Source organism: Miscanthus floridulus, chromosome 6, assembly GCF_019320115.1.
Source record: "Miscanthus floridulus cultivar M001 chromosome 6, ASM1932011v1, whole genome shotgun sequence".
Lineage (NCBI taxonomy): Eukaryota > Viridiplantae > Streptophyta > Magnoliopsida > Poales > Poaceae > Miscanthus > Miscanthus floridulus.
In genome coordinates, this window is record NC_089585.1 from 638,748 (window position 1) to 647,455 (window position 8,708).

At 44.6% G+C, this 8,708-nt stretch overlaps 1 pseudogene; it reads right to left on the reverse strand.

The window, feature by feature from the left end:
* Nucleotides 1-302: 302 nt before the first annotated feature.
* On the reverse strand, nt 303-4,981 carry LOC136457374 (uncharacterized; annotated as a pseudogene).
* Nucleotides 4,982-8,708: the final 3,727 nt, after the last annotated feature.

The following is an 8,708-nucleotide window of genomic DNA, read 5'->3' on the forward strand; positions in this document are numbered from 1 at the left end:
CGGCGCGCGCCGTTCGGCCCCGACAACAGGCGACGCTACTGTAGCGGAACTGGCAACACATGAAGACGCTGAAGCTAGTGAAGTTAGGCCTCGTCGGTCTGCTAGAGCTACGCATCCAAGCACACGTTACGTGGGCCCTGAGTGGCAGTAGTTTGCATTAGGCCCAATTGCTGAGTGTATAGTACAGCACAACACATTTACTTGTGCTGGAACAGCACAACACGTATATGAACATATATATATATATATATATATATATATATATAGCAGTGTAATAATACACACGTCGCCTCAATCTGAACCATAATTAGCAGGCAGATGTATTGTTTAAGAAAAGATACAAAGCCAGTTGAAACATTTACTTGTGTTCTCAACTTGATGTGTTAGCAGCGGGCCAATGCAATGCAAGATTGCATTCTATCTTAACATCTGGTTCTGTGATTGCCACCACCAAGTAGCACATACATACTGCACTTCAATTTCTTTCTTACAATGTATTATTCTTTCAGGGTGTCCATGGATCAACTACTACAAATTTAGATCCAATATGAGCACCAAAGAATAGTGGGAATGACAACACAAGTGTCACCAAATAATGGGGGCAACAAGGAATCCTAATTTGCCACACCAAAGCAAAATTGCTTACTCACGCAGGTGTTGCTTCCTTCTGGCTTCTGCCCCATGGACCCCTTTCAAGTTCAAGATTCCTGTCAGGCCTCGCCCTTTAGCAAGCCGCTCAATTTCACTAAGCTTCACTTTAAGATCTTCCAGTTCTTTAGCTAAACACTCTTCCCTTTGTTTCAATTCCTTGATATCAGTAAAAAAACAATAGTTAAGCTAAAACAGCACTTGTAACATTGGAAACAAGATTAACAAATAATCAATGTCTCTCAGCGTGTGCACACGTCAATTTTCCAGAGCATATATATGACAGGACCAATTCATTCCAAGAGAATTACCTGTATGGCCCTATGAAACTCACTTAATTCTTGTATGGCACTGAAAACTTCAAAGTTTCTTGTATGGCCCTGTATTCGAATTTCTATGACCTATACGACACTACCGTCACTTCTGTAAGAGATCATAGTTAAAAATGTGGGCCATCCTTGTCAGACCAATCTAAAAGTGACCAGAATGCCCCTGTGGCTGAAACAAGCCAGAAGACAGAAAGTCGTCGCCTCCTCTACCGAGCGTTTCTCCTCTTCCCCACGAACCCGAGATCAGGCGTTGCTTGGAGACGGGAGAGGGGCGCGGCCAGGGAGGGCGAGAGGCGACGCCCGTGGCCGGGGCGTGCGGCCACCAGGCCAGAGCTACAACCGTCTGGCGGCCGGTTCCAAGCCAGGGGCGCGTGGCCTCCTGTGAGCGAGCGCCAGCAGGGGCGCGTAGCGATGAAAACAGACGGAAACGGACGGAAAAACCCCATTTCTACTTCCATTTCTATATTTTTTGGCGGAAACAAGATCGGTTTCGGAAAATGCGGGTTTGGAAACGGAACCGGAATATGCGGGTGTACAGAAACGAACCAATACAGTCATAAATTCAACGGAAACGGTCGGAGGCCGGGAACTTGAGCCGGAATACCGCACGTTATACTCACAAATCATAATCACACAAAAATAGTTGACAAATGACAAACTTCACCCTCACAATTCTATAAGCTTTGGATACACAAGGTTTGGGTTTTGATTATGGTAGGGCCCACATGTTTTTTTTTAGAAAAAATAAAAGGAGCACCGGTCGTCTCCTACCCACAGCACACAGGCACCAACCACACACAAGAGCAGCGAGTAGCAAGCATCGCCACCTGACGGCCAGCGAGTAGCAGCAGGGTGATATAATGTTTCATGCGGTTGGTTGAAATCCGGTAAAATTCTGGCTAAATATGGAATTCCGAAAATACGGACGGAAAAACATCTTTCCCGTTTCCGTTCCGATTCCGAAAACCTCCATCCCGTATTCCGTACCGTTTCCGGATTTTTTCCGAAAATACGGAAACGGGCAGGTCAAATATGGAAAAACGGACGGTTCGGAACGGGAAAAATTCCGTCCGTTTTCATCCCTAGGGGCGCGCAGCCTCCAGCATGTGGAGGCCGGCAGGGACGCCGACTTGCGAGTGGGGAGAGCGGCGTGCGGCATCAGGCCCAGGCATGGGATGGAGAGCGGCAGCGGCAGCGCAAGTGAGCTCCAAGGTGGGCTGCAAGGTGCTCGACTAAATGCCAAACCATGGTTAGGGGCGATCCTTCTAGTGCAGCAAGCTTCGAGATAGATCAGGGAGGCTATTTCATTTAAGAAAGGTGTTGTCTAGTTAAATTCAAACCGAAAGTGCAGTTGTATAGTTTTTTACTAGATAGTTCTCCCTAGATCAAGAGTACTTGCTAGGTCTCACTAGTTTAATTTGTATTCTTGTGATGCATAAATATTCCTTTTAGGAAGAGTAGTTGTCAATGATTTGATGTCACTTGTGCATTCATATGTTTCATATTTGAACTCTTGCCTATTACAGTGTATTGTGAAATAATGAGCTGAAATCCTGGCGGAATGTGCTTTGTTCTCTGTTTTGTTCTGACCTGGGATACTTTAGTTCAAAAAGGAATGAAAAAAGCAAGAGAAGCATTTATTATATTTTGTTTGAATTATGAAAAACATTATATATATAATTTATATTTATATTGATGATTCTAATAAATATTGTAATTACGTGTATGATCTGGTTTGTATCAAGAAGCAACACGATGGCGTACATGAATCATATTGAGATCTCATTAGTGTTCATCTATATAACGTGGATGAATTATAATGCTTAAATAATGCATATTAGCATAACAAATTATTTGCAAATTTTAACCACAGTAATATAATGTGGATGAATTTTAATATCAAAATAAAGCATACTAATAGGTAGTGTCATAGAGGTAATAAGTATATTTTTAACATCACATGAAGCAGTGTCATATAAGGAATCACTGCATTTTCTAAAACAGGGGTATTCTGGTCATTTCGCATGACACTTGACGGTGTTAGCCTCCCAAACTGACGGTAGTGTCGTATAGGACACAGAAATTCGAACACAGGGTCATACAAGAAACTTTGAAGTTTTCAGGGCCATACAAGAAATAAGTGAGTTTCACAGGGCCATACGGGTAACTCTCTCATTCTTTTTTGCAGGCCCTGAACCATACAAAAGTGGTTCTCCACTCTATCACCTAATAATTCAGCTAGGAGCATTGCATTCACAAAAAAATTGAGTTGAAGACTTGCTGTCGAAAATTCCATCAATACCCAGTTTTAGGCAGTTATTAGAAATTCTCTATGGTTATGTGAATTCCCAGGCCAATAGAAACTCCCGTGTTCCACAGGCAAGCTGTAAAAGCAGTGGTGACATACTTTGACTTGCTTTGGCAAGAGCAGCATGACAGCATCTAATGCTTCTGCTGCATAAACCCTCTTAACTTATTACCAACATCTCTGAACATGCACATATGAGTCATAATGTGTTCCTCTGAAAAAGGCACGAATCCATAATGAATGTTCATAGTACTGAAGCATGTGCTGTGCACACCATCACATGATATATCATGATCAAATTCCTGGCAGGCGAGCTGCACTCAGGATGTCAATTATTTCTTTAAGTAATAAATATATCCTCCTTATGACACTGCGTATATCCTGATATCTCTGTATAAGTTTATTGAAAACAAACTACGATTATCAGAATATTTCTATTCCTGTGGGACATGGTAGGGAGACAGGTTATGTTTCACGTTTATCCTGTGTTGTGGAGGGGGAAATAATCTTCAGGACAGGATGGAGAATAGTGAATAAGCCAGGTAAAGAGCAGTTAGCACGGCACATTTGTGTGAGCTCAAACTCTTAGGGCACTGGAGAGAAACGGCATACCTCAAGTTCCTGTTTACGAGCTTCCTCCTTTCTAGCCTCGGACCTTGCACTTCTCTGTACCTCAAAAATTAGAGCAGCAACAGCGACCTATGATAATAACAAGAACTAAACAGTGTAGCATTAGCTGAGAGTTAAAGAGCATCCCTGTGGGGGAGCTGCAGAAGTAATAGTAGCACAGATGATTTATGAATGGTTTAGAGAAGCACCGAAAAGATAAAGGCTTCCCCGATGAGATCTGTAGCAGCTTGAACAGCTTTCTGTTCATCTAAAGGCCTGATCTCAACATCTGTGGCGTGCCCGTAAATGCGCCTTTGTATCTTGGTGGTGATACGATGGTTTATCTGTAACAATGCTTATACCGTCAATAAGTATGAACCGCTAGAGGAGAAGCAAGGATCTTCATTCAGTAGCATAGAGTGCTCCCACGTAGTAGCTTATATTCTGCTAATAAAGCATTTAAGCAGGCAATATTGAGTTGAACAACAAGTCGGACAGTAAGTTGTGCATATTACAATTTATTTATGAGCAGAGATCTGTGCTCGGATCCCTCCCTATTGAGTTGTAAGATTCAGATTGGCACGAAATGGAAGCGGGCTAGCCCTAATCGAATGGAAGGGAACGAAGGGATCTCCATTTGAGTAGCGCTACACTGTTTGTTGATAATCTAGTACTACGACTAGATAATTCCCCCAGAGGCAGAGGAGGAAGGCGAGAGGACAGAGAAGAGGAGGTAAACGGCGGTAAATTTCATACCTGGGCGATGGCGATGATGAAGTTGCGGAACTTGGGGTGGACGGCGGCCTGGCTCTTGAGGCGGCTGGCGATGGGCTTGGACAGCGTCCGCAGCGCCAGGGTCCCCAGCTTTGCCACCGGCAGTGCCATTCACGGCGCCCCTCCTCCTCCTGCTGCTGCTGCTGCTGCTGAGTGCTGATGCTTCCCTTCCCTTCCCTTCCCCTCCTCCTGCTGCTGCTGCTGAAGAGGAACTGTTGAGGGCCGGAGCCCGGAGGGAAGGGAAGGGAAGGGAATTGAGTCGGTAGAACACGTAAAGGCTTCAGCTGAAAACGGAACAGGGGAGGAGAAAGAGGTGGGAAGGCCTCTCCAATCTGGTGTTTCTGATGAGTTTCGTTGATTATAACAAGTAGTACGTATAATCACAATCATCCCTCCATCTCCATACAAAACATGGAAACATTTCTGGTGCATACCAGTTGTGGCAAATAATTCCTACGGCAAATAAAAACCAATGAGAGGTGTGTCACATGAATCAAAAGTGGCCACTTTTATGATATCGCGATCCAAGAAAGCAAGTCAAGTGTCTCTAAGGCCTGTCTTAATGGGGTTTTCACGAGTTTTATGGGTATTAAATATACTGACGTGTTGATGAAAAGAGAGAGATGAAAGTTTCATAAAAGTAGAGAGAGTTTCATGGGTGCGAAATTCTTCTGCACTGTTTTTAAAATAGGATTGTTTTGAAAACTATAATACGAGACTGACCTAAGAGCAACTTATGCAGCTTTATATCCCCTTACCCAAAAAAAAAACACCAGCTTTAGTGATTATTATAGGCCATAAAACGCGACCATCAGCTTCTCTTTCTCGTTTTTCCTTCTTTCACCCATGGAGTACATGCCTACAGGCTCTGCTTCACCATGATGGTCCGATGGACCGCTAGAACTCTTTTTTGTAGGTCGTGTCTCCTCTGGTTGCTCCCGGACGCTCTTCTCGTATGTAGCAACTAGCCACCACAGCGGTGCCGCTCGATCGGCGACCTCATCCAAGCGGCACGTCAATCAGCCTTCGTGGTGCCATCAATCATGGACTGCAGCCCCACCCAGCCCTAGACCATCTGATGTGGTGGTAGCTATAGGGGAAGCTGCTTCGGCACTTGCCATCGTCTCTTGTGCGCGACATCGTCCCCGTACGTAAAAGCTATCATGATCTCCTCATGGCACCCCTGATGGTCGGGGTCTACAGCTACAACACACGAATGAGGGAGAGACGGCAGTGGACAAATAGCGTGGCACTTTTAAAATACAGAGATGGCTAATTTACTTGGTTGCTGTTGTGCTCTAGTTTTTTTTTTTTTGGAAAATTATCTACTTTAGAGATCATCTAAATCCTAGGTTTTTAAAATATGTTTTACAGAACTGTAGAGTTGCTCTAAGAGTCTACACCTCCAACTTGACCCAATATAAGCTTCATAAGTCATCTCATAGAAACTAGTCAAAAATTTTAATTGTGCTCCCGTAAGTCATGCGATATCTTTTTGAGAAACAAGTCACTCGATAAATGTCACCCTAACACCGACTCTTGCTATGTCCGTTCGGCCTAGTTGTGTGTATTCCTTAGTCAACTCCACTGCCTTCTAGCCTCTTGGCAATGCAACCACACCATGTCCCATTGGGCTTTTTTTTATTGATGATGAGCTATGCTCCAACAATTTCAAGAAAAATAGATGCAGATTCCATATTCTACAACACCATAGAGTTTAATGTTTAGATTTTAGTTGGATCATTTTATTCCATTAATAGCTTTTTTGTATCTATGGACGAAGGCCATCAAAAATTATTATTCGTGCATTTTTTTAATTTTTGGATAACGAAGATTTTTTGGCTTCACTCATCCTCTACTGAGATACATCGTACCACAATTATTATAAAAGATAGTCAGTGTTACGACAAAAGGCATATGTCCAAAGGGGCATATCAATAAGACAACAAATAAATTTGATATAACTAAATAAAGAAAGAAAAAGAAGAAAAAACAAATCTAAAACAGAACTCAAGTAGTCGTTCAGAACATTCCGGCTTGCTACGTGATGTCAGCCACAAAACAACTAGCTTTGCCACGCTTTAGGTGAAAATATATCCAGAGTGTGGGCTAAATCTAAGATAGGTGAAATAACGAACTCTGCCTACTAAAAAACTATGACTAGCAAATTGAGAATTCGCCACCAAAACCTGTCTACAACCCTTGAGGACCATGAGAATCTGTAGGACATCGGCCACTGTTGAAGACTCTAGATATTGAGCCTGGCAATGTCAAGGCCTTGGTGAGCAAGGCAACCTCCATCAAGCGACATCAAAAACCCTATGCCACCGACAACTCAAGGGGTCTTCCAACATGACATCTCTAAGGAGAGAACGACGTCCAAAGACAATGCCATCGCATGACCAGTGTTGGGCTTTCAACCAAATAGGCCCCTGCAAGAGAATAAAAAGGGTAGTTTCAATGGTGCCTCTAGTGGAAGTGGCATCCACAGGCACCACCATCAACGAGATGGAATAACTAGCAACCCGATCATTGCCAAACCCTAAACCACCAAACACTAGGAATATCACTGTTACACAACACTTCCAACACTAAGGCAACAAAATTGTACCTAACACCAAACCGCCCAAGACAGTCGCCATATCCGGTCAATCACAATTGGCCAAGGTATCCAGAGCGCATAATCTATGACCATGTAAATTGTGGCATGGAGAGTAGGAACGCCATCAAGGGGTTTGGCATTCAATATCCCAAATGATCATGCTTGTCCTAATGAGGAGCGAAGGTCGAACTATTCGAGATCGATCTAGTAGAATGGATCTGTGATAGATGGAAGTAGCCACGACTACCTTTATATGGTGTTGTCAAGGGTCGCCATCCTTGCTACCAAATGGACAGGTGGTGGCAGCAGCCAAGGAGATCCATCTGAGCCTACTGGTGGTGCCGAGTTGAACGTCGCCCGAAGCCACCCAAGTAGATTTTTTTCTCGATCAGTGTGTTCAACCCGTTTTTCATTAAGAGGAAAGGTAACCAAATGTTACAAGGGTGATGCAAAGGACTCGCAAGTAATCCTTAGATTACCAACGAAATCTCACAGGCACAAATAAACAACAAGAAAACACGAGGGGGTCCCTCCTCCTCTAAAACCCGACCGACTGAGCCTAATACATGAAGACAACACAATGGTAGCCTAGTAGTGTGGTGAAACCAGTAGAGGCGACAAGCTTAAAACAGCAAAGGCGGCAAAGCATCTGCCCAAGGAAAGGCCAATCAACCTTGGAGGCAAAGCATCCGCCAAGGGCGCTAGTGCGATAGCATCGGCAAAGCATCCTGCTAGAGAAGAGACCATGGCGGCAAAGCATCCGCCAGAAAGCACGGCGTCAAAGCATCCGCCAAAGACGACAGGCCATCAACGCGACAAAGTAACCGTGGATGGGGGCCCATCATGCTCACAGTAGCAAAGCATCTACCTAAGAGGGGAGGCCGGAACGACACCGGTGGCAAGGCAACCTGCTCGAGCAACATGACGACAAAGCATCCGTCTAAGAAGAGTGATAGCAGAAGCAATTGACTGCAGGCAACACTAAACAACTACTGGACAACCAAAGTGAAGAGTAGCATGAAGCACAATCAAGCACAACACACCCAGGGGCAACTCTAGGTAGGGAAGCAGAAGGAGCAGAAGCACAGGTAGCAAGGGCGCTCCAATGACGCCTTTAAGAAGGGAACTGACATCCGTAGATGCCATCATCAGTTGACATAAGCACCTTGGGATTTCATCCCAGAACCAGCCCCAATGACCCAAACGGTGAAGATAGGCTTTGATGACGCCTTCAAGAAGGAAAATAATGCAAACTATGCCATCGCTGCCAGCCTAGAGCATGACGCTGGGCAAGGTAGACACCAAGCACAGTAGTAGACACCGTGGGTCAGGGAGGGGCACCACCATGCCAAGGGGCCTCTAGGCTAGGCTGACCTGACTGACCACCGCTGCCTACCCAGGACGTCTAGGCTAGGCCCTAGCCAGATCATTGCCACTA